This window comes from Myxocyprinus asiaticus, chromosome 28 (assembly GCF_019703515.2).
Source record: "Myxocyprinus asiaticus isolate MX2 ecotype Aquarium Trade chromosome 28, UBuf_Myxa_2, whole genome shotgun sequence".
Lineage (NCBI taxonomy): Eukaryota > Metazoa > Chordata > Actinopteri > Cypriniformes > Catostomidae > Myxocyprinus > Myxocyprinus asiaticus.
In genome coordinates, this window is record NC_059371.1 from 27,034,236 (window position 1) to 27,062,224 (window position 27,989).

The 27,989-nt window shown below is 40.5% G+C and overlaps 1 protein-coding gene across 1 annotated transcript in view; it reads left to right on the forward strand.

Moving 5' to 3' along the window:
• l1cama (L1 cell adhesion molecule, paralog a) overlaps nucleotides 1-27,989 on the forward strand; it is a 95,399-nt gene that overhangs the window by 9,713 nt on the left and 57,697 nt on the right. The gene's annotated exons all lie outside the window — the stretch shown is intronic.

Sequence of the window (27,989 nt, forward strand, 5' to 3'; positions counted from 1 at the left end):
GATATATATATATGTGGGAGAGAGTTGGGTGGGGCTTGCATTTATTTTCACCGTCGCCTAAACGCAGACACACTCACCTGGCAGCATGCCAGCATGTTTGATTCAAGGTGGGTCTCATTCACAGGCAAATTATTAGCTCTGTTGGAGATGTTTATGGCATAACGTGCTTGTTGTATTTTGGCACACTTGTTAATTGTCATAAAATTAAAGAACAATTTTCTTTACGTATTGTGCAGTACCATGGTACAGTGATGGTATCCAATGGTAATACCATGATACAGAGCAAGTATGTAACCAAATATTCAAGATAAAACTATAAGAAGTTGTCATTGGAAAACCCAGGTTGATCGACCATTAATTAGAATATTGGGAGGTGGGGGGATGCATCCCCCTCAATGCCCAGGCTGCTTATGGCCCTAATAGAGATTACCACATTAAAGGAATGTTCTGAGTTCAATACAAGTTAAGCTTAATCGACAGCATTTGTGGCATAATGTTGATTAATACACACACACACATTTTTTTTGAACTGTTCCAAAAATCGCAGTTACAGTAAAGCCCTATTCGGACGGGATTGGTTTTCTAAATGATGTTTGAATTACAGTGAATATTCCCTGATATCTGTGATTTCATGTACTGATTCGGACGGGACTAAGATGTCTGTGTTTATTACAGAGGTGGGATTGTTGTTTTCTAGATGTGGGCATTACAGAAGGTTGAAGACATTGAATTAATTTAGGTGATAAAATTAACTTACCTTTAAAACTTTATCATTTAAATTTAAAATTACCTCTTATAGAAGTGACTGCTTATAATAAACCCACTGAAATAAGACTTACAGTATCTGTGAATTATATCATTATAACAACATAACTGAGCAATAAAGGTGTGTATCTAACCTGATGCTGCTATTACAGTGACCAGACTTAGCAGTTTCTGTGATTTGGCTCTCCTTGTTGATTTTATTTTCAAATTCTTTTGTCAGATGGCAAAAAATCTACATCCATTTTGAAAGGCAGGCAGAAGATTGGCATGCATAAGTACGATCTTAACGCGTAGTTGAAAATACATAAACGCTGTGAAAATTCAATATCAGCAATCACAGACATTTGCATTCAGATGGGATAAGATTTCTCAGAGGACCCTTGAGTTAGCTGAAAAACAGTAGGTTATTTGCTCAGAAATTTTTTAAAGAGGTTGCGTGGGGAAAATTTCTCTGTTACGTACGTAACCTTGGTTCCCTGAGAAGAAGGGAATGAGACATTGCATTCTGCTAACGCGTAATGGGAGTGTCCTTCTACACTACCTAGTTGAAACCGCTCTACAATAACGCAAATATTCTAATATTGGCTATGGTGTTTGAGCCCCGCCCTTTTAGGCTATAAAAGCAGGTGCACAAACACCATTCCTCAGTATTTTCTGACTGAGGGACAAAGAGCGCATCGCTCGCACCTCAAAGAACTCTGAGTCTTGTAGTGCAGCCAGCATTCACAATGTCTCGTTCCCTTCGTCACAGGGAACCGAGGTTACTTATGTAACCAAGATGTTCCCTTATGACTCAGCACACTTGACATTGCGGTCTAACACATATGTGGAACAGAATCCCCTCACGCCGCACTACACGACATAACCTTCCCAGAGAGGACACATGACACCGCAGTCTCACGGGACGGCGACCGACATGAGTATGCTGCAAGTGAATGACCCTCATGGTTAGCCAGGAGGGGAACACTCAGAATATATACACTACCGGTCAAAAGTTTTGAAACACTTGCCTGAAAAGTTTCTCATGATCTTAAAAATCTGTTGATCTGAAGGCGTATGCTTAAATGTTTGAAATTAGTTTTGTAGACAAAAATATAATTGTGCCACCATATTAATTTATTTCATTATAAAACTAAAATTGAAGAAATACAATTTTTTTTTTTTTTTTTTTTTAAATTAATGACTTGAACCAAATAATAAAGAAAAGCAGCCAATAAGTGCCCAACATAGATGGGAACTCCTTCAATACTGTTTAAAATACATCCCAGGGTGATACCTCAAGAAGTTGGTCGAGAAAATGTCAAGTGTATATGTCTGCAAATTGACTACTTTGAAGATGTTAAATTATAACACAGTTTTGATTTATTTTGGATTTTTAGTCACAACATAATTCCCATAGTTCCATTTATGTTATTCCATAGTTTTGATGACTTTACTATTATTCTAAAATGTGAAAAAAAAAAAGAAAAAAAAATATATATATATATATATATATATATATATATATATATATATATATATATATATATATAAGAATAAGTGTTTCAAAACTTTTGACCAGTAGTGTATATGAACTATGGTCATATAGTATGGGTTAACCCCTTCACAATCCAGTCAGAAAGGACATTTATTTATAATGAAGTGCCAGTAACTTTGGGAGCAAAATGGTCCGAATGCAGGCAGTTGTGTAAAGGGACAGGGAGCCCGTACTTAAAAAGAGAGGCACAAGTATATATTTGGCCAATAAAACAGCAAGCGCTCTAGACAGAGAGGACTTGTTTTGAGAGAGATGTTATGTCTAAGTTGTAAAACCTTGCGAATGTGTTTTGAGAAGGCCATCCTGCTGCAAAACATGTCTTGTAAGGACACACTGTTCATCCATGCCCATGAAGAGGCCACGCCTCTAGTTGAGTATACTTTAACACCAATTGGGAAATTCGCACCCTGCGACTCATAAGCCAGGGTGACCGTATCAACGATCCAGTGAGAAAGTCTTTGCTTGGAGACCGACATTCCTTTCGTGTGTCCTCCATAGCACACAAAGAGTTGGCCAGACAGTCTGAACTAGCGTGTGCACAACGTATGTGTGTAGGGCAAATCACCAACATGTATTACCGAGGCCAAGGCCAGCAGTGATACAGTCTTAAAAGAAAGCACACGCAGTTCAACATAGTCCAGAGGCTCGAAGGGAGGCCCTGCGAGCACTTTTAGGACCAAGTTAAGTCCCCAAGTCAGGGCTGTGGCCGGGCGAAGGGGATTTAGCTGCCCCGCCCCCTAGGAATTATGATTAAATCATGTTTTCCTATAGAGGTGCCAGTTTCAGGTGCGTGATACGCAGATATAATCACCACATAAATTTTGAGCATAGATGGAGTGAGCCCTGCGTCCGATCGCTCTTAAGAAATGTACAAATTTCAGGTATGGGGCAGTTCACAATGGATGGTGTTCTAGCCTGTAATATGGTGTTCATAATCAACCAAGCCAATTCTGGCTCTTCAGCTGTGCTCCGTTCAAAGGCCACACGTGTAGGCTTCGCAGCTCTGACTGGGGATGCCAAACCGTGTCTTGTGTTTGAGAAAGAATATCCTTCTTCAGCGGTATTTCCCATGGAGTATTTTTACCATCTCCAGAAACCAGGACTGATTGGGCCATTTTGGCGCAATTAACAGAACTGTTCCACTCAGACTTTGCTGATGACAGAATGGAGGCGCACCGGGGGAAACACATACTTGCATTTCACCAGCCATACGTGGGCCAGCGCCTCATGGTGACATGTACGCTGTTAATGTTGTGTTGTCCGAACAAATCAGAATGTGGTGATTCACAATATCAGAATGAAAAGCTCTCAAAGCTAGAAAGACAGCCAGTAGCTCTAGGCGGTTGATATGTGACTGCTGTTTCGCACCTGTCCAGGTGCCGAAAGTCGGGCGTCCATTACACACTGTGCCCCAACCTGTGTTAGATGCATTTGTGGTCAGCACTTTCCTTCTGAAAACTTGACCCAGCATAACACCCTATTGATAGAAGGCTGGTGCTGTCCATGGTTCTAGAGCAGCCAGACAGTGGAAAGTCACCGCGATGACCTACACAATATTAGGCAGGTTGTTTTAATGTTGTGGCTGATCAGTGTGTGTGTGTGTGTGTGTGTGTGTATATGCACATACACATACACACAATTGTGCTCAAAAGTTTGCATACCCTGGCAGAAATTGTGAAATGTTTGCATTGATTTTGAAAATATGACTGCAGGCTGCTCTGGAAAAAGACGGTGTGTTTGTTTCAAGGAGCACAATACGACAATACTTGAAAAAAAATGAGCTGCATGGTCGAGTTGCCAGAAAGAAGCCAATGCCACAAAAAAGCCCGTTTACAATATGCCCGACAACACCTTGACATGCCTCACAGCTTCTTGCACACTGTAATTTGGAGTGACGAGACCAAAATAGAGCTTTATGGTCACAACCATAAGCGCTATGTTTGGAGAGGGGTCAACAAGTATTGTGCTCCTTGAAACAGCCACACTGTCTATTTCCAGAGCAGCCTGTGGGTTTTTCTTTGTATCCTGAACAATTCTTCTGGCAGTTGTGGCTGAAATCTTTCTTAGTCTACCTGACCTTGGCTTGGTATCAAGAGATCCCAGAATTTTCCACTTCTTAATAAGTAATTGAACAGTACTGACTGGCATTTTCAAGGCTTTTGATATCTTTTTATATCCTTTTCCATCTTTATAAAGTTCCATTACCTTGTTACTCAGGTCTTTTGACAGTTCTTTTCTGCTCCCCATGGCTCAGTATCTAGCCTGCTCAGTGCATCCACGCGAGAGCTAACAAACTCACTGACTATTTATACACAGACACTAATTGCAATTTAAAAAGCCACAGGTGTGGGAAATTAACCTTTAATTGCCATTTAAACTTGTGTGTGTCACCTTGTGTGTCTGTAACAAGGCCAAACATTCAAGGGTATGTAAACTTTTGATCAGGGCCATTTGGGTGATTTCTGTTATCATTATGATTTAAAAAGGAGCCAAACAACTGTGATAATAAATGGCTTCATATGATCACTATCCTTAAATAAAAGACCTTTTAAAAGACCAAAAAAATAAAAGACCAAGATTTTTGCATGATCAGTCATATTTTCAGAATCAATGCCAAAATTTCACAATTTCTGCCAGGGTATGCAAACTTTTGAGCACAACTGTATATACATACATATACTCAATAACACAATAGTTTATAAGGATACAAAACTCCTGCCGAAGCGCTGCAGGAATCAGGAAGCTGAAGCGGCCCGTTCACCTGCGAAGCGTCAAGGCAGAGTAAATGTTCGCCAGAACACTGCAGAGGAGTGGAGAGTCTTCTCGTTGCCGTGAAGATCCCACCCGCTGACTCGTGTATGTCGACGGTGAAGTAGTAGAGGGCTTCTAGACGAGAGATGAATCGCTGTCGTGAAAGAAGAGAATTCTGAGGAATGGTGTTTTGCGCGCCTGCTTTTATAGTGGACGGCTTTACTCCTAAAAGGGCAGGGCTCACCAAAGCCAATGTTAGAATATTGGCATTATTGTAGAGAGGTTTCAACTAGGTCGTGTAGAAGGACACTTCCCATATTCGTTAGCAGAGCAACGTCAAGTGTACCGAGTCGGGATTAAAATCACAAAGTACATCTGCGAAACATTTCCCGAACCTCCTCAACGAAAACTAGTCCCGTCCGAGTGGGGCTTTAGGCATTTATGATAAGCCCTATTCGGACGGCAATTGTTTCTCAGGGTGACGTCTGTAAAAGTACATTTTCATGGCTCCTCTGTGATTTAAAACTCATGCGTTTGGATGACAATTAAATCACGGGGGACAAGCAAGACTTTTTGTCGATCACATGATTGTAGTTGCGCTTGTTATATGGAAAATTCATCAATCCACAAACTGTGTCCTCTGTATTTGCATTTAAATATGTTTGGAATTACGCTAAAGTGAAAATAAAAATTTTGAAGCATGAGGGAACCGTGCTGCAAAGCGCTGCTGACATTTACAGTGTACATTTTCACAAACGGAGCAAGCCAAAATACTTGCGAAGAGCAATTAAACGAATCAAGAAACTGTAGGGACAAGACTATTTACCAACACAGCCAAATAAATCTGTCAATGGGGGTACGCATGTTTCGTCACCCGCATCACCTCAGTTGCGCCACTTGCGCGCTCTCTCTTAAGCGTACGCAAGGAGATCCACAACCTTTTTCATACATCCCGTTATGCTTGGCGAGAAATATGGGTGTTACTTCCGTTGTCAAGTGAACACAGCTGTTGTTGCGGCGTACATCCATTCATTCATTTGTTGTGGTATTGGGACTGTGGGGAGAGCATGTTTGATTTCGTTTGGACATACATCAATCACTATATCATACTGGCATGCTGTTTCTCCCAGATGCAGTTGAGATTTAATCTAAGCACAAATGCAACATTAATTCGAGCAGAATTATTGGTTGTTTTAGTGGAGTACCTGTGTTAGTTCAGCTTCAGATGTGTGTGCATGTCATCTTGTCACCCTGCATGTTCAAATCAGAGGAAGAGCTGTGAAGTTCTCATCCTTGGTTATATAATAGTTTTTGCAAGTTTTCCGATCGGACAGTTATTTCCTTTTAAATCTGCATGTAAGTTTAAACATTTGTTTGGCGGGTGATTGACTGGTGAGAGGTGGTGCTTTGCTGCTGTCCCGGACGCATCAGGATGCCGTTTTAAACCTCAAATGCGATGTGGTATTTGCTGCATATATGTGCTTGGGCCATGCGGGTGTGAACTTCTTAAATATGAGAATCATCCATTCTCTGCTCAGATTCCACATCCGTCATTGGTAATACTTCACTTGCTGCACAAACACTGACTCTTTGCAAGGAAAAATATGATCTTCCACAACAAAATCTTCTCCTTTGAGGCAGAGGCTTTAATTGAGCTGTATGCACAGATGGATGGATGGGCTGGAGAGATTTAGGAGCAATGAGAGAAGGGAAGAGGCAGGCTGGGGTCATGTTTGACAGGCAAAGCCCTTCTGCAGGCTGATAATATATGTTCACTTATGCTGTCTGTGGAGAGGCAGAGAATGGGTGCAAGGTCAACAAGGGAAGGCTTCCCTTGGAGCAGGGAGGGGGCTATTAAAAGTAGGGCCAAGAAAAGAGCGATCACCCTCAGCATCTGTCTCCTTGATGGCCACCATTTGACATGCACACCAGCCGAAACATCATCATAGCAGCATGCTGAAATAATAGACACAGCTGTCTCTCATCTAACAAATTTATGTTCTTAAAACGTTTTCCAAACATTATATTGTGGTTGTGGAAACATGAAAATGTCAGATTTTCTTAACATTAGTTAAATGTCATTTAAGGTTAACATAATATTCCTAATATAAGTCATACTGGTGTGGAACAACTCATACTGGTTTAGAACAACATTAAATGATGACAGAAGGTTAGTGTTTTGTTGAACTATCCATTTGAAGAAATCTAGTGCAGTATGTGCGTAGAACATTCCCTGTTAGATGGGCAGTAAATGTGGAGCATCTGTTGTGCATGTGCCAGTTAAAGAGAAGCTCTGGGGAGAAACAGCACAGCCTGTAAGTCTCCACAGCCACCTGTTATTGCCTGAGGGCCTTGGTGTCGCTGGCACATCCTGCTCTCACAGCACGCATGGAGGGGAAAAATCACCCACAACACCAGTTTTACTACCCATGCAGTGAAAAGCTTCACAACCCACTGCTGCCACTCTACTGATGGGGTAGGCTGCCATAGAGAACAGACATATTAGTTAAACCCATTTGCAGTGGCTGGGAAGGTTGTGGTTGGAATGGCTCTTTGTAGACATTAACAGTATTAATATCAGCACTTCAAAGTGCACCAGGGAGTTGGAATCAAGAGAACATAAGAGAGTGACTATAACTGAGGGGAGAGTGAATTTAATATTTATTCATGCATTGCCAGGCTGAAACACTTCTCTAGACCGCAATCAAAGGAATGGGTTCTTGAGAATGAATTGCAATTTTTTAAACCACACACACAAATGAAGCCAATCATGCAGTTGAGACTGTAATGGCAGTGGTCTCAAACAGAGGCCCCTGAATATGCTGATGAATTAACTAAGCTGACAGAGGTCACATTAAATCAGTCACTTCTACATTTAATCTCCAAAAAGCAGACATAAGTTTGACAATAAATCAAAACTAAACCCACATTGTAGTTAACTGCAATAAGTCTCAGTGGTTTTCCTCTCCTTATAAGCCTTGCTATCAGATTTTGATTGCAGAACTCATTCAAAATACTGTTAACTAGCCCTCTTATTCAAAGGAACTAGGGTGTGACTATCAACATAAAGCAACTAAGTAAAAAACTAAAGGAGAAAAAACAGCTGTGCTAAAGACAAGTGCAAACTAATAACCATCTGCCTTCCCCATTTCTTCCCATAGTTTGGTGAAATAAAGCCATCTCTTTGTTTGAAAGAAAGAAGCATTATTGACCATATGAATGCTGTAACTCAAAGTAAATCTCTGCTTTTTGAGAGGTTTTTTGTTGTCTCGTAGAGTTGTGTATGGAGTCTGTTGAGATGGAGTTCTGGATATTCTCTTGAGTTTCGCTTAATAGCAACATTTTGCAGTTCTCCAAACTCATTTGAATTTTAACTAAACAATGAAGCAACCTTCATATGATGCCTAAAGGTCTGGTGTGCTGTTGGTGTACAGCTGCAGTGAACCATTTCATTTCGAGCACTGTGATGAAAATCTGGTGTTTGGAAGATTTTTCATGATGACCTGGACTAGTGGGAGACCATATTGTGGGCGTTGGCTGACATTCTGGTAGATTAATGAATGTAGAGATGTGTTCACACCAGGCACCATAGATCTATAGCTCCTTTCTTATAACTAAGCTTAGAAAAATAAATGAATTTTTTTTAATGTCCAAACACAGTTGTTGGTAAAAGAATGGGTACTTTCATAACTCTCTTTTTGTGATTTTTCATTTTATAAGTGGTTAGACATCTATACAACAGACATCCTGTGCAATCAAGCAGAGTTGGCTTCATCTTGTGGTTTTGGTCTTGAGACCTCTCCAGACCACATACATGTGGTTCTCAGCTTATGGTCTCATATAAGACACAGTCTATTTCCATAATTTTTTTCATGTTCACGGATAGGGAGAAGACATCCCCCCCAGCTACTCTTTGGTGTTTCTTAGATTTAATGGTGTGCCACGTTTAATTTTTAATTGCCAATGTACCTGTTTTCTTTATAATGTGGAATTTCTTGGTTTCTAGTCTTGATCTCAGTCTAAGTATTTGTAGGTCTAGTCTTGGTCTGTTGATTCTGAGCTAAAAAATCATTTTAAAAAAAATTAAAAAACAGTAAAACGGACAGCCTTGTCCTTGGACAGACAGGTCTTGATCTGTTTCAGTTTCAATGGGTCTAGTCTTGATCTGAGCATGGACCAGTCTACTCTTGGACTGGGTCTGGTTCTTGATTGGTCTAGTCTTGGTCTGGATGTCAATGGTTCTAGTCTTGGCCTGAGCCTCAATGGGTCTAATCTTGGTCTAGGTTTTGATGGAAATAGTTTGCTTTTGGGTCTCAATGGGATTAGTCTCGGTCTGGGTCACAATGGGTCTAGTCTAGGTCTGTATCTCAATAGGTCTAGTCTTGGTCTGGATCTCGATGGTTCTGGTCTTTGTCTGGGTCTCAGTGAGTCAAGTCTTGGTCTAGGTTTTGATGGGACTTGTCTGGGTCTGCATCTTAATGGGCACAGTCTTGGTCTTAATGGTCCTAGTTTTGGTCTAGGTCTTGATAGGTATAGTCTGGGTCTGGATCTCAATGGGCCTATTCTGTGTCTTAATGGTTCTAGTCTTGGTCTAGGTCTTGATGGGTATAGTCTCAATGGGTCTTGTCTTGGTCTAGGTCCTGATGGGTCTATTCTGGGCCTGTATCTCGATGGGTCTAGTCTTTATTTGGGTCTTCTGATTGACATCGCTAGCAGGTGGGTGTGTCATTAAGACCAAGTCTTTAAGATATCATAACTTTACTTAATTGGTTAGCCAAAATCTTTTGACAATATTTTTTGTCTAGGTGGATCAGGGAAATTGGACAGTAACTCTAACACTTGCTTGGATCTTTGTCCTTTTTAAGAATCAGACTGATCCGGGCTTGTGTCATGGTTGGCGGAAACTTACCATTCTTTAATGATTCCGTATAAACGTCTAACAAAAGTGGAGCCAGTTCTGTAGCATAAGATCTAAAAAATTCAGCGGCAAAGCTGCCTGGCCCCGGAGCCTTGCCTTTAGGCAAGGCCTTAATTACCTTAATAGGTCCACAAAGTTTCTAATATCTTCTTTAATAGACGAAGACGTGGAACTATAGAGATCAAGATAGAATTCTTTAAAAGCATTATTAATATCAATGGCTGAGGTAAATATTGTACCACCAGCAGATTTCACTGAGGGAATGGTAGAAAAAGACTCTCTCTGCTTTATATATCTAGCCAAAAGCTTCCCTTCTTTGTACCATGACTCAAAGTAGGACTGTCTTGCACTGAATAGCCAAAACTCATTCTTCCGCAACAAACTAGTATTATATCGGTATTTCAGTCAGGTCAATTCTCTGAGGCCATCAGATGACATTCAGCGCTTCAGCTCTGCCTCGGCAAAAATAAAGTTATAAAGACCACATTCCACATTAGTGCAACAATCAAACCCTGAACCTCCCCCCGAACCAAACAAACAGAAAAAAGAAAAACGTGCGCACCACTAACCCCACGCACAACAGCGCCAACCGGCATCCAACCCTCTAAACTCTAACAGTCCATGAACGCCTACGAGAGCCCCCGCAACAACTTTGCCAACTGATTGCTCAAGTTTGGTGTTTCTATACAAATTTTGTAAAACAGAATTACACAACAGAAGATAATCTATAAAACAAACACCAGCCAATAGGCGGGATAAACACAAAGAACATGTAGATTCATCCACATAACTGTCCTGAATGTGTATTCCTCCACAAAACAAACTCTAGCTTCTAGCGTAACCAGCACACAAAAAAATAATAAAATAAAATAAAAAGGGCTGTTCAGTTTCCTCGGACAGTCAAAAGAATGTTCAGTGAGCTGACCCATTCAACTGCTACATGAGTGCAACAAATGACCCAATCACTCTAGTGTCCTGCAAGAAATACTCCACAAAACAAACTCCAACCAATAGGAGGCGTAAGCACAAAGGACATGCAGATTCATTTACAACACTGTCCTGAAGGAGTGCTGCTACACAAAACAAATTGCAGCCACTAGGCAGAAAAGAAACAAAAAAGGCACTCAGCTTCCTTGGACGATCAAGTGGATGTTCAGTGAGTCAGGCTCACTTGGCTGAGAACAACAGAATAACTTGAATTTGTATTTATTATTCAGTGCAAAATGTGTGCTTGACTTGAGAACAACAGAATAACTTACTCAGTCATTGACTTTATGAAGGACATTGCTTGCTGGGGACATGTAAATACTTTACGGCAATCCTTAGTATCTATTCTTAATTTCGCCGGGAACATCAGTGCAAAAGTGACCTTCTGTTGATGTAAGAGTTTATTGCATACCTTGAATCGATCACATTTCTCTCGTTGGATTCACAAAGTCTGGGAACAAGAAAATGCTGTGGTTCTTCCAAAAAAGCCTTCCTTTACTCCTCGCCTCGCGTAACACGAGATCTTTATTGGATGATCTCAGAAATTTGGCCAGAATTGATCGGGGCCTGTCTCCCTCAGCGGATCGCCGAGCCAGGACCTTGTGAGCTCGCTCGATTTCCAGCTTATGGCCTGTTATGTCAAGCAGATTCAGAAAGAGTCCGTCCAGGAATTCCACCATATTCTGACTCTCTGCTCCCTCAGGAATTCCAACAATTTGGACTTATTCCGCCGGTTACGATTCTCCATATCCTTCAGCTTCTCCCAGACGAGCTCCAAATCGGCCTTGATCGCTAGCGGATTAACAGCTAATTCCCTCTCCGATGCCTCCAGATAATCAATCCATTTCTCGACATCTCCCACTCTTGTAACCATCTCAGTGAATTTCATCTCCATGTTCGTTATCGATCGACGTATTGCAGCAAGATCCTCCATGTCAGCAATGACCTTTGTCAGCATTGCCGACACGTTAAACAGTTGTCGCCGAATCTCCTTCATTTCTCCGGCCAAATCAACTCCCTGGCTCGAGGCCTCCGGAGGGGCGTCAGCTTGAGCACGTAAGTGTCTTTTAATGTCTCCAGAGCCCAAGGATTTTGAATTCTTTGACATATTGTCTTCCTAGAACAGTTATGGATCAGGGTGTATTGAATCTCACTGGTTTATGACACAAAAAGTATCAAAACTAGCAAAGTGCGCAGTGCTCGTCATTCACACATCCGAACCTCGCATGGCATCATGTGACTCTCCTTGGAGTGGATCTTAAAGGGTTTAGTCTTGCTCTGTGTCTCAGAAGGTCTAGTGGTCTAGGTCTTGTTGGGTCTAGTCTGGGTCTGGATCTCAATGGGTCTAATCTTGACCTGGTCTCAATGGGTGTAGTTTTGGTCTGGGTCTCAAAAGGTCTTGTCTTGGTCTGGGTCTATGTGGTCTTGTCTTGATACCATCTCTGTTTCCAGTCCTTTGCTAAGACTCCAGAGATATAACTGAGTTGCCGTGTGTGTGCGTGCATGAGTGCGTGCGTGTGTAGGGTTGTGTGACAGGCCAGGAGCTTTGAGTGTTTGTTCTAGCGGAGTCAGAAGCACTATGTCAGGCATGATATATTCATTACTGCTGGATCAGTGTACTAGTGAGTGTGATCCCCATGCACTCCGCTAATTTAATCTCACCTACTGTGTCTTGCTATTTCACACTACACCCACCAACCACCCAGAAACATACATTAATGCCTGGGGATGGTAGGGCAAGTCAGGACCAAGAAAAGATACATACCTCTTTCATTACAGAACCAGTGCTCAGAGAATAGATGAGCTGTGAGAGATGATAATTTTCAAGTAAAGAGAAAAAGAAGAATGAATCACACATTTTAGCTGTCATTTTTCTGAAAAGGCAAGGGAACACGTTTGAATGAATTAGACATTAAGTGTAATGCTGGTGCAGCAGTTGTGATGTACTGCTGAAATTTTATGTTTGACTGAACCACCCACTTTTGTTGCCAAATAAGTAGCAGCCCTGCCCACAGTCTTAAGCCCCGTTCACACGAGTGCTACATTGTTGCTTGGTGTTGCTAGACTTTGCAATCTGTGTCGCTGGTGGGTGTTCCTACTGCTGCCGCCACTCTAAGGTTATTGGTGGACTGCACAACTTGCCAAACTGCACAATGTTTGAAATGCTGATTACAGATGATACTGCCGATAAAAGTAAGATATTAGGGGTGTGCAGGGAAGCCATTATCTGTGTCTGTATTTGTATTTGTTCATATGACAAAATTAGCTGTATCTGTCTCTGTATTCAGATAGAACCGAGTGTGGGCGGGGCTTAAACCAGAAGTGCTTTAAAACTAAAATGAAACACCCATATTAGAATTTCCCATATTTCCCATATAGAATTTTAGAACCCATATGTTACTCTTAAGTTTATAGTTTCTATTAATAAAATATGCCTTGTGTATGCCTTTTCATAATAATAGCCTAATAATAATAATCATTATTATAATTATTATTATTATTTTACAATTATTATTTAAATAAATAGTTAAATTATTATATTTTTCTTACCAGATGAAGCTGAATTTGTTGGCCATATTAACTTTGGAATACGTTGTTAACCTGATTTCTCCTGGTATTTCTGATATTAATATCTGCCTAAAACAGAATTTTCATTCATCTGTTCATGTATAACAACATGATTCTGGAGGCAGGAGGTGTCAGGAAAATGTGAAATGTCCAGCACACATTTTGCAGTGAATAATTAATACAAAATCAAGCTTTAAAAGAAGTATAATAAATACTTAGCCTACAAAAAGGTGGAAGTCACGTAAGTCTATCGGGAATTTTTACAATAGGACACGCTCCGACGTTAACTCAAATTCCTTACCGCTCATCACTTCAGGTCAGGAATTTAACATCACGCTCAGGTTTAGATTATAAATAAATACATGGGAATCATGTGTGAATCGTGTGATACATTAACATAGACATTTCAAGAATTGGAAAGTGTACATGATGTCGTATCTTAGTTAATAGTATACTTAACAAGCTCCAGACGTGCACAATTTACAGAGACCGCAAACAGAGTTAAGACCGCGGCCATCCGATCTGAAATCACAACGTGAGCATTTCCATTCATAAGGTTTACACTTTAGAAATATTGGTTACACAGATTCACAAATTTGTTATAATTTAAAATATGTAAATTTTTCAATGTCGCTTTATGCTTGTGTTTCTTGGATAATTAATCAGTCAAACGAATACTTTTTGTATTATTTGGATGAATTCGTTTTTCATTTTGAAGTCATTATTCCAGCCTTTCCGAATAAGGTATTCGGCTTCGGGCACATAAGATATTATTTTTTTTGGGGGGGGGGCATGTGAAATATTTTCCTTGTCATGGTTTTATTTTTTTTATTTTTTTCAATTAACAATTTTTATTGATTCCAATGACAAATCCAATAAACATAACAGGAAACACGGAATCACATTACATAAACCTAAACCCTTCCCACCCCCCACCCAACACAAACACACACACACACCCCAGTGGCCTGACATCAAACCAATAATGACACACAAAATAAACAATAAATCAACAGACAGTATTCAGAAAAAAATAAAATAAAGAAATAAGAAAAAATAAAATAAAATAAGAACGTTTACACACATATTACCCATCTCCCTCCACTGTCTCCCCCCGAGAGCCCTCCACAAAATCCAAATACATACCCCATTTTTTATTAAATAATCCCGTGTTGCCCAGCCTTCTACAAACCATCCACTCAAAAGCTGCCCCCCTGCCCAACTCTGCGCACCACTCCAAAAACGAGGGCGCTCCAGCTGATTTCCATCCCCTTAGGATGACTTGTCTTCTGATCATGACACCAGCCAGGACCCAACTCTTCATGAACACATCTCCTACATCAATGACCGCCCCATCGCCTACAACACAGAGCCTGGGGCAAAATGAAACCTGAGCAGCCAACACCTCACAAATAAAATTCTGAACCCTCAACCAAAAATCTTGAATCTTTTCACACCACCAAAAAACATGGGCCATGTCTCCATCCACCGATTGGCATCACCAGCAGGTGGGTGTGTCTTTAAGACCAAGCCTATGTAATCTAGAGGGGGTCCAATAGAATCTATGCAAAATTTTGAATTGCATAAGATGCACCCTTGCGTCTCTAGATGCAGACTTAACGTTTTTAAGAATCCTAGCCCACACTCCCTCCTCCAATACCAAGTTTAAATCTTTCTCCCATAATCTCTTAATAGAGGTTAAAGCTCCATCCCCCAAACTCTGAATTAACAGGGAGTAATAAACTGATGCCTCATGACCTTTTCCAAAAGCAGTAATCACCTCTCCAAGAGTGTCTGCTGCTTTAGGGGGGTGTGTGCTTCTCCCAAAGACAGTACAAAGCAGGTGGCGCAGTTGTAAATAAAACTGAGATCTGGGGATCCCAAAATGTTGAACCAGATTTTCAAACGATCTCAACACTTCACTCTCATATAGATCACCAAGTGTAGTAACCCCCCTCCCAATCCACTCCGACCAGCAGAAAGGAGACTTACCAATACACAATCTCGGGTTCTGCCATATGCTCGAGGCAACATTTAAATAAATGTCTGATTTAAACATTCTGGACACTTTTGTCCATACCGAGTGTACATGCGAAATAACGTGGTGTGACTTAACTTCTCCGGTTAGTTTAATAGAGAGGCTTTGCAATGGCGAAATAGGGGCAAGAACTTTGTTCAATACCAAACCAGGGAGGGGCTCTCTCAGGTGGAAGAGACCAATGAGCCAAATGTCTGAGACTGAACGCATAGTAGTAAAACAAAATCTTGGGTAGGCCTAGCCCACCTTTGTCAATCGGCCTATGTAACTTATTGAAATGCAATCTGGGATGCTTTCCATTCCAAAGGTTGGACTTCGCTATGCTATCAAATTACTTGAAATAAGAGAGGGGGACATCTACAGGGAGAGATTGTAGCAGGTAGTTAAATTTTGGAATAAAATTCATTTTAATAACATTTACCTTCCCAATCATTGATAAATGTAATGAAGCCCACCTGCCCACATCGCTCGAAAACCTTTTTATTAAAGGGTCAAAATTAACTCTAAATAAATCAGACAAATTTGCTGGGAATAAAATCCCCAAATACTTAATGCCCTGTTTGGACCACTGGAAGGCACCCGGCTGGAAAGCCGTTACTGGACAGTACGCTTTCAGAGCTAAAGCTTCGGATTTAGACCAATTGACTTTGTACCCTGAGAGCTTGGAAAAAGAGTTAATAATCTCTTAGGCATAGATCTAGCAGGGTCAGAGACAAATAATAAAATATCATCTGAATAAAGCAAAAGCTTATGTGCCACACCTCCCGCCAGCACCCCTGGAAAATCATCCTCCTTTCTTATCATGGCTGCTAATGGTTCTAGGGCAAGACAGAACAATAATGGGGAAAGAGGGCAGCCCTGCCGGGTGCCCCTATCCAGAGTAAAATAATCAGAAATTAATCAATTTGTTTGTACCGCTGCTACAGGGTGTCTATAAAGTAACTTAGTCCAACCAATAAATGTACTCCCGAACCCATACGTTTCCAAAATCTTAAAAAGAGAATCCCATTATACCATATCAAATGCCTTTTCGGCGTCAAGTGAGATGGCAGCGACCGGAGACTGATTATTCGCCACTGACCACATGATATTGATGAAACGCCTAATGTTATCAGAAGAGCTACGGCCCTGAATAAACCCCACCTGATCTATATGTATAAGAGATGTCATAACTTTATTGGTTAGCCAAAATTTTTGACAAAATTTTTACATCTAGCTGGATCAGGGTAATTGGACGGTAACTCTTACACTCGCTTTGATCTTTGTCCTTTTTAAGAATCAGACTGATCCGGGCTTGTGTCATGGTTGGCGGAAGCTTTCCATTCTTTAATGATTCCGTATAAACTTCTAACAAAAGTGGAGCCAATTCTGTAGCATAAGATCTAAAAAATTCAGCTGCAAAACCGTCTGGCCCCGGAGCCTTGCCTGTAGGCAAGGCCTTAATTACCTCGTCAAGCTCCTCCAAGGTTATCTCAGAATCAAGAGAATTTTTTTGCTCAGTTTTCAATTTAGGGAGTTCTAATAGTCCCAGAAATTTTCTAAAACCTTCATGAGTAGACAAAGACGTGGAACTATAGAGATCAAGATAGAACTCTTTGAAAGCATTATTAATATCAATGGCTGAGGTAAATATTTCACCACCAGCAGATTTCACTGAGGGAATGGTAGAAAAAGACTCTCTCTGCTTTATATATCTAGTCAAAAGCATTGGACGACATTCAGCTCTTCAGCTCTGCCTCGGCACTTTTAATATTCTCTTCCAAATCCACGAGTTCACGTGCTTTGGATTTTTTGGTGAATGAGGCATACTGTATGATCCGACCCTTAAGAACAGCCTTAAGTGCCTCCCAAGCCATGCCCACAGAGGATACTGAGGACCAGTTGGTCTCCATATAAACATTGATTTCAGTCTTTAACATTTGTTGGAAATCAGTATTTTGCAAAAGGGATACATTGAAGTGCCAGCTATATGATTTCTTTTTCTTCGTATGTGGCAACATCTTTGAACTCACCAGGGCGTGATCTGAGACTAAGATGTTTCCAATTGAGCAATCAACAACAGATGAAATGAGGGACTTAGATACAAAAAAAAAAAATCTATTCTAGAATAAATCATATGCACTGATGAAAAAAATATATAGTCCCTACCAGATGGGTTCAAAAGTCACCAGATATCTGCAAGACCAAGATTTTTACACATCCTGTGAAGTGTCAATGTTGCTCTAGTGGGCTTACACACTTTTGCTTCACTATGATCAAGGACTGAGTCCATCAAAAGATTAAAGTCACCTCCCAATATTATAACATGACGGGTGCCAGCGGCTTGCAACATCCTTTCAAGATCTATAAAAAAGCCCTGATCATCAGCGTTAGGTGTGTAAATATTAGCCAAAATCAGATTTTGCCCCTGAATTTCTCCTAAAACAACAATGACTCTTCCTAATTTATCTTTAATCTGTTTGAGACATTTGAATTGTAAATGTTTATTTATCAGTATAATGACTCCCCTACTCTTACTTGAGCCAGCACTAAAGAAAACATGTCCACCCCATATCTTCCCAAATGTTTCAGCTTCCTGCGAGGAAAAATGTGTTTCTTGAAGAAACACTATATCATATTTCTTACGCTTAAGAAATGAAATAACCTTCCTTCTTTTTATGGGGTGCCCCAACCCATTCACATTCCACGTGGAGAGAGATAACCTACTCATAATAACATTTGACATATTGATATAATAAAAATAAAAATAAAATTTTTAAATTGTGTGTCAAAAACAAGATTATACAGACCACATTCCCCATTAATGCAACAATCAAACCCCAAACTTCCCCCCCAAACAAAACAAACAGAAAAAAGAAAAACATGCGCATTGACCCCACGCACGACAGCGCCAACCGTCGTCAATCCCTCTAAACTCAGAGTCCATGTATGCATGTGAGAACCCCCGCGACAACTTTGCCGTTGGATTGCTCAAGTCTGGTGCTTCTGCACAAATTTTGTGAGGCAAAATTACATAACAGAAAATACTTTGTAAAACAGACTCCAGCCAACAGGCGGAATAATCACAAAAAACATGTAGATTCATTCACAGAACTGTCTTGAAGGTGTGTTCTTCCACAAAACAAACTCCAGCTGATATAAAGCCATTCAGTTTCTCGGAAAGACAGACAATTGTTCAGTGAGCTGGCCGTTATGAGTGCAGCAGATGACGTAATCATTCTACTGTCCCTTAAAAATACTCCACAAAAACAAACTCCAGCCAACAGGAGGCATAAGCACAAAGAACAAACAGTTTCATCCACAACTCTGTCCCGAAGCAGTGTTATTCCACAAAACAAGCTCCAGCCGCTAGGTGGAACCAGCATGAAAAGAAACAAAATAGGCATCCCGATTCCTCGGATGATCAAGTGTGTATTGAGCGAGTCAAATTCACTTGGAGGCCACGTAAAAAAAACAAAAAAAAAAACACCATGACTTAGTCTGTCAACTTTATAAATGACGTCCTTTATGTGAGCATGTAGATATATTGCGGTCATACAAAGTGTCAATTCTAAATCTGGCCGGGAACTTCAGTGTAAAAACGATCATCCGTCAATGCAAAAGTTTCTTGAAGGAAGTCTCATTCTACAAAACAAACTCCTGCCGGTAGGCGGAGCCATCGCTAAAAGAAACAAAAATGGCGCCCAGTTTCCTCAGAAAATTGAGTTACTGAACCGCGAGTCAGTCCACTAATATAAGAAACATCAAATGGCTTACTCACTCCAGTGTATTTATGAAGGAGAGTGCCTGTTTTGGACATGTAAATACTTTGCTGCTGTCCCTGGTGTCTCAGTTTGGCCAGGAACATCAGTGCAAAAGCGATCTTCCGTTGATGTAAGAGTTTCTTACATTCCTTGAACCAATCGCGTTTCTCTCTTGTCGAATTCGCAAAGTAAGGGAACAAGAAAATATTGTGATTCTTCCAAGAAAGTTTTCCTTTGCTCCTCTCCTGGTGCAGCATGATATCTTTATCAGATGATCTCAGAAATTTGGCCAGAATTGATCGGGCCTGTCTCCCTCAGCAGATCTGCGAGCCGGTACTCTGTGAGCTCGCTCGATTTCCAGCTTGTGGCCTGTTATGTCGAGCAGACTCAGGAAGAGCTCTTCAAGGAATTTCACCATATCTCTGCCGCCTTCATGCTCAGGATTTCCAACAGTTTTTATGTTATTCCTTCGGTTCATATTTTCGAAATATTCAAGTTTTTCCAAAATGTGTTCCAAGTCTGTTTTGGACGTGGGCGGATTAGCGGATAATTCCCTTTCTGAAGACTCCAGATAATCTATTCATTTCTCAACATCTGCGACTCTTGTGACCAACTCTTGTGAATTTTGTTTCCATCGCCGTAATCAATCGACATATTACAGCGAGATCTTCCAAGTCAGCAACAACCTTCGTCAGCATCACCGAGATGTTGGACAGTTGACGCTGGATTTCATCTCCCGGCTTGCCATCCAAATCGAGTCCCCGGCTTGCAGGCCTGTCAGAGGTTTCAACTTGAGCACGTAAAGTGTCTTTTAATGTCTCCAGAGTCTGAGGATTTTGACTTCTTTGCCATGTTTACCTCAAAGAGCAAGTATGTATCTGGGTGTATCGAATTTCACCAGATTATAACATGAAAATACTCAAAAAACTAGCAAAGTGCGCAGAGCTCGCAATCACACGTCTGCTGCTCGCATGGCGTCACATGTCGCCGCACATTAGATATTCTAATTTGACAAGGAATCAGTTCTTTTGCCTCTGAAAATGCACATTCTGCAGGGGAGAGCATTTTATATTACCTGCAGCAGTGCTTAATGCATCATATCATTAAACAAGATGAACGTTATATCAATATATGAATCAAATTCTCTCAGAATGCCAACATGGTTTTCCACACATTATTTTACTTGCCCATATCCATGACAAATGGTATAGAACAGTGAAATCACTCACAGAAATGTTTGCTTCTCCATCTTGCCAGCACTCGACTCCAGTATCACATTCACTGCCTGGAGACGGATGACGTGAACTCCTCTGTGAGCTCACCCTAATTGGTAGTCGCTCGCAAATGACGCTCGTCATATGCAGTTACATTTTTCTCAACTTGTCCTGTCGCTTCCCACGGTGATCTCTGTCGTCAACGGTTGCGACGGCTCCTGTCGGGATGGGATTGTGTCGCTTTGTCAAGTGATGCAGCTGCCAGTGTGAACAGGGGTTTACAAAACACTGTGATGTTACATGTTACTGGATCAACAGGCTTTGTTACTCCTGGACCCATATTTCTATTAAACAATTATAGCCCTAATCCTTAACCCTAAACCCAGACCCTAACCCTGACCCCAACCTTCCCTTATAATCAGATAAATATTAGGTTGACAAAGTCCCCTATACCTACACATGAAACAAGTTGCAGATAATGTCACAGATGGCCAATTTTACAAGGTTTCTAAGTAGCAAGAAAGCTGAAAGTGTTCACAGTGAACAGTGAAACTAGTAATAGCAACTGAAAGAGGTAACATGCATTTGAGCTTTGAAAAACAAAAGTCCTGGTGATTGTTTTAACTGCAGACAGATAAAAAGGATGGATTCAATGTTTTCTCTTCATGTCATGATATGCCCTCAATGATGTGTCATACAGCTTAATATATCTGGATAAGCAGGATCACTCTCTATTTTATCTTGTTTTGTTTTTTTGGGTTTTTTTTGCACAGGCTCCGCCCACATAATTATACATCATACAAATCTCGCAGTCATAGGCTGCACTTTTCAAATGTCAGCAGCAAACAGCATCACATTTGATTTTTTTTTTTTTTTTTTTTTTTTACTTTGACAACACCTGAAGTAACGCTTTACTCTCCTAAACAAATCAGCTTAGGCCAGCATACATTTCCATGCTGGTTCATTCTGGTTTACACTGGTTAGTGCTGGTTTGGTGCTGGTCTAGATAGTGGACCAGCATAACCATACTGTTTGCCAGCAAAAAATGCTGGACAGCCAGAATGATCTTTCTTGTGAAGTTGGTTAACCAAGGAAGTATGCCAGAATTCTATGCTGGGGACCAGGGTAGGGTTGCACCAGCTGTGCATAAGGTCTCACTTAAGTTGAGATGTAAAGTTCACACTAAGGGCTTAGTAACTACTAGTTAGTTTGTAACTAAGTCAGTGCTTAATTTGGTTGCACCACCTGTTCTTAAGGCAAGACTTAACTAGTAGGTCATTAGCTCTCCGTAATGTAATGCATAGTCGCATAATATGACGTTTACCTGTATTTATCCAATAATCAGCCTTCAAATTTGTGCACAGATGTGTTAAAAAGCCGTGAATTTCAGTTTGATCTTGTTACGGTTGATGTTCAAACCTTGTTTGCTCATGTAACTATCAACTGTAATAAATTATATTCCCACTGAAATACGATACGTAATAAAACAAGATTTCATTAATGATATATTTAGCTTATGTAAATAACAATATTCAATAACTGTATCTAAAATGAATAAGGGACAATAAATAAATAAATAAATACTAATACAACAGGCTGGAAAAATAGACATTTATTCATTTTAATACTTTATATATTTTGTATATGTTGAAATTGACACCGGGTGGCATACACAGGATGCACCATTAGATCGGTTTCATGCTGAAGAAGTATGTTTTTTACATAATGTTTTCTTCTGTAAATGTAAACGAATGTAAATGCCAACATCATCATATATGTCGAAAGGACTGAAGCCTGTCAACCAAAACATGAGCTCATTGATGTCAGTAAATGAGTCTGCTTTATTTATTCCAACTATTACTCCTGGTCGGAGGCGTCCGTAAATATTTAGTTTATACGTAGGGTTACGTCCTACCTTAGTTTAATGGTGCAACATTTTTACGCACTACATATTTAGTAGTGCATAAATTGTGACTTAGTGCCCATTTATGCCACAACTAGGCTAAGTTGTAACTTGCATATAGCTGGTGCAACTGGCCCCAGCATCCAAAACAGAACATTGCTGGTCACTGGTCTTTTCAACAGTGATAGCTTGGTGCTTTATTCAATGCATTGGTTAACGTTGACATGAATCATGTGAAAGGGCCTTAACAATTATGTTCAGGCCCCTAACCCAAACCTTAAAATCTGATTTGATGACAGCAAAATTGTTCCAGAACCAAAAAGGATTTTGGTACAGGAACACGTTCTCCTTGAGTAAATCACATTTATCACTGTGAGATATTTATATACAGAAATGCTCTCTAATATCTTATTTATTGCATGCCCATGCTCCGAGCTATCAATGTTGGATACATTACTGTTTTATTACTCTAAACATTATCACAGCTAAGCTTTGCTTACTTGGCTTAATCTGCCTCCAAGCAGTGTGTGTGTGTGACCCTTTCTCAACTATTTCAATTTTCCCTTGCTGCTCCTTGCATATAATGTGGGGAAGGTTGCATTTTCGCAGTCAGGAAATAACTGGGGCTGAATGCAAAACCAGAACTGCTGTGTTTGTGTTGATGTGTTCCTGCAGTGGAAAAGTCTATCTGGCTGCAGTGCACCACTGCAAAATCAACTGCTCAGTATTTTGACGCACATTTTAGGGAAAAAAGAGATGATAAACAACAACAAACTTGAGAGATGATATACTGCACACACACAGACACTTTGAGAAATGTGAGATGAAATGGCATAGAGGAGAGGAGAGGAGAGAGAGTTATATTTAACCGAGGAGCTAATGGTGGCAAATAAGGAGTACACTGAAAAATGAAGGAGATTAGGGGACAAAGAAAAAGAGAGATGGAGAAGAGGGAGAAAGATCAGATGGAGGCAAAGATACAGGGTCATAAACAATGCTAACAAGTCTAATGAGGTAATTATGTAGTTGGACAATGGGATGACCTGAGGTGAGAGGGATTCGGAAGGGGTTTCAGGCATGAGTACTGGATGAAGACACACATTAAGGACGAGAGAGTATCATGAGGGGACAGGAAATTATTTCTTTGAAGAGAGCCAGGGGAACAGGGCTGGGAGGAGGTTCACAGGGAATGAGAAAAAGGTGGAGAGAGCTGGTGGGGGAAGTTTGTGTGGCAAAGATGCAAAGTAAATAATATTCTGAATTTTAGGAGGAAAATATGGGTGGAGGGTTGCCAGGGCGTTGCTATGTGGCTGCTATGGTGTTGCTAGGTGGTTCACTGCTGCAAAGAGCAGCTTAAATCAGACTAAGGCTGTGTCTCAATTGGAAGGATGCATCCTCCGGAGGTCGCATTTGTTGGCCACATACGTCAGAGGCTGTCTCGTTTCAGAAAACGCTATAGGACACTTCGAATGCAGTCTTAGAATGCAACCTTCTTTCACGGGAATTCGGAGGATGCATGAGGTGTATCCTTCGTGGGCACTCATAACCCACAATTCTTTGCTTCAATGGAAATGTATAAAAAATGAACGCCAATTTGCCCGTAAATATGATGTTCAAACACAAGGAATGTTAATTCCCAAGTTGAAGTACCTCAGTAGATTGGTGCAGAGTATATAATATGTATAATTATATTAATATATAATTAAAATAAAGTATTAGACTAAAAGTGCACCTGTAAAATCTATTTTCTTTTCTCTTTACATCATTATAACTCTCCTAAAATGTACCTCATACATTCCCTTCCAGAGGGACTTTGTTCCCTTCTCACTCAAAGCGCTCGCACTTGTTAAAGAGTGGCGTGCTGTCATAGCAACCATGTTACGTTCCGTTTCCGTTTCCGTTTGTCCTACGAAGGCCGTCTCATTTAAACGAGGCTTGTTTAAAGGAGGACACTCGGTATACTGCAGCCTTCAAAGGACGCATCCTACCTAGCATGCAGCCTTCCAAACAAGACACAGCCTAAGCTGGTTTGCTGGTCTTAGATGGTCTCCAAACCTGGTCAGGCTAGTTCAGGGATATTCAATTAAAGAGATCCGGTCTCTACATTTCCTTCCCAGCAAAGGTCTGGATAATAAAACGTAGCTTACATAGTGTCATATGGCTATGAAATTATATAATATATATTTTTGAGTAGTTTTATAACTTGCCACATTGGCAGCAATAGTACTTTGTAAAAAATAAATAAAAAATAAATCCTAAACAGTCAAAATAGTCTCTTCTCTTTTTGTGTTTAAATTTACATTCAGAATATATATGTATGGGACATAGCATAGGAGGCCTTATGACGGATAAAAAATACTGTATGGAGGTTCAAGGGTGTCCCCTGAGAGAAAATTTCTAAAAATGTAAAAGTCTGAATGGACCATTTTTAGATGTTCCTTAAAGTGAAAATCTACAAACAAACAATTTACATAACAGTGAAGCATAAAAATTCTGTTTGCTTAATTTAAGTATAAATAGGCTCTCCTTGCCACCCATGCCATGATGACATCTTTGATTAATTTACAAAAAAACAAAAATCTGTTTATTATGAAAGGGTAACATGCTGATTAATGAAGCTAACTTTGACAGAAAAACATTATAGTTTAAAGGCGGCACAATAACTTGTCCTGACACAAACATGACTAAGCTGAACCGTCTGAATCACACATCTGTTTTCTACAGTGTTTAAGCGAAAGATGCAAGTATCTGTAGCACCTTCGACTACGTTCAGTTCAGGCTTTATGCGGTGCCTCTGTAACGGGAAAGAGGCAACGCTTGCGGAGCGGGAATAAAGCACGTTCAGCTGGACGCGTTTATTCCTGCTCTAGAGAGAAATATTTCTCTCTATCCAACTTTTTCACAGGCAGCGAAATTACCCATTATGCTTAGCGCGTTCTTCCAATGCGGATGCAACAGACTTCCGCTTTGCAACTTATTCCCATTACCAAGCACTATAATATCACTAACAACATTCAAAAACGGAAGAACAGTCTGTGTTTACTTAATGTAAATCACTTTCTCACTAATGTCAGCGTGTGGACATTGGGTGTCGACGGCAATCCCGAATAGATGAGAACACAATCACACACACATTTGCATGGAAGTTACTGGATGGTAGCTCTCTGCACGTGCAGTGTGTGTGAGTGTGTGTGTGAGTGTGTGTGTGTGTGAAAGAGAGAGACACAGACGTACAGCAAGCAGAGAGAGAAAGAGAGAGGGGGAGAGAATCCACGATGCGCTAGATTTAATTGCGTTTCAAGTTGTGCACTTCAATATGAAAACAGCCAAATCCCGGGCATTTAGGGAATCTAGAAATCTGACCAGATGCTTTATTAAGGTTCGAAAAAGTGGACATGTCTGTGAAAGGAGGGTGTATGGTCATCATAGGTTCCATTTAAAAATCTTCCAATTTATGGCATATTTTTGCATTAACAAGTGCCGCCTTCTCACGCACTCTGCCGACAACAACTCTCATTCACATACACTCACAGCATGACATGAGATATGAACCTCATAAAGATGATTAATAAAAAAAACAACAACAAGGAGCTTGGTTTAAATGCTTTTCATCTTTGTTATCGTCTAAAATGACGGACATCATTTGGAATTATCTGTCAATGTTTTAAAAAATAGGCAAGTGACAGAGAATTAGTTTAATGCAACTTCTGATTATTACATCTGGCTTGACTTGAAATGTTTCAGCATTGGCAGCTTTTGTGGAGGCTTATTGTTGTTCCATTCATTTTACAGTATTTTTTAAGCCACCTGTAGTTATCATAACACCCTATAACAGCGCATATTCATCCAGAGCCTCCGCTGCTTGCAATCACCAGTAACGTTAGTCTAGCTGATAACAACAACTAAGCGGAAGTGTGGAGCATCCGAGAGGAAGTCTCTCGCCGTAATGCCGCCACCCATGGAGAAGTCAGGAAAAAGGTGGATAGCCGGGAAATATTTCTCTCTTCTGCTGAGCGTACTTTATTTCTGCTCCGCGCACGTATGCCTACACAATCACTTAGCCAGGTGTCAGATAACTAGCACAAAGATTTAGATCTCGGTCCAGATTGAATTGTCCTTCGGTCCGGAACCGGACCGGAGTCTGCAGATCAAGTACCCCTGGGCTAGTTTGTTTTACTGGTTTTGGGGTTTGGGCACTTATCACCTGGTCAGGCTGGGCGACCAGCTAATGTAGACCTGCTTAAACCACTAAGCAAACCAGCTTAGTCTGGTTTAAGATGTTTTGTTTTTTAGCAGGGTAGCTCTGGGTGATTGCTTACTAGCCCAAGTCAAAAGAACCCACCACCAAATTGAAATGATGTTCTAATCTAGATATGTCTTAGGTACCTTCTTCAATGTAAATCTAAGGGATTTTTGCACCTGTTTTATCACCCACTGGTTGAAAATGATAAGTCTGATTGCCTAGAACAGTAATCGATCACCTCTCCTAAAAAAAAAAATGCACAATTCGAGGTATCATTCATGTCACAAACACTGTGGGACGAGTTACATGTCAAAACTGAAAACTTAGTGCTTATGGGTTTATTCAAAGCCCTAACCATAAGTATGAGCAATTGTAGTAGTGATACTTGCCTTACCAAACACCACTAATGAGAAGTGGAAAAATAGAAGAACTGCGTCAGAGTATGTATATACTGTACTTAAAAAAGAGCAGAGCGTAAGAGAGATGATGCCAGAAGCCATTGAAATGTCACAGCTGACAGTGATTTAACTATGGCAAACTGCATACAGACATGCTCATACACATGAAATCAAAGGCATGCACACACCACACACACTCAAATGATGCCACTAGCGCAAACATCCCCTGCAGAAGATAACACACTGCTTATATCATCAGCCTTACACTAATTAGGAAGCTGTCTTTTACCTTTAAAAATACACACAAGAGGCAGAAAAAAAAAACACGTACACGACAAAATGTGCGCAATATTTTCATTCTGAAGGCTCATCTCCCTAAAGGCTAAAGCTCGGTGCACATTGTACAATTTTGCCAACAATTTTCTTGTCTGATAAGTTTCTGGACAGATTGCAGGAATCAAAACTCACTGTAGTTCAGTGAGTCATTAGTCTTTGATTACTTAGTATCACATGCTCACCACCAGCTGATTAATCATTGTATTGAAGAAAGATGCAATGAAAGTACGTGGTGACTGAGGCTAACATTCTGCCTAACCTCTCCTTTTGTGTTCCTCAGAAGAAAGTAAGTCATATGGGGTTTGAAAACAACATAAGGGGGAGTAAATGATGACAGTTTTTCTTTATGGGTGAACTATCCCTTTAAGGCTAACAGAGAATTGAGACCGCTGCGTTTGTTGTCACAAACACTCCCTCTTCTCTCATTCACTCATCCTTCCAGTATTGTGTCTTGCACTCTGTTGGTTTTCCTTCTCCCGCAGTGAAGCCACTGTGGAACCACCTGTCTAGTTTATTTTTATAAGGATTAGATATGCATTTCGTCGCCCCTCTTGTGGAAAAGAAACCACAATGAAGTGTAAATTCCTG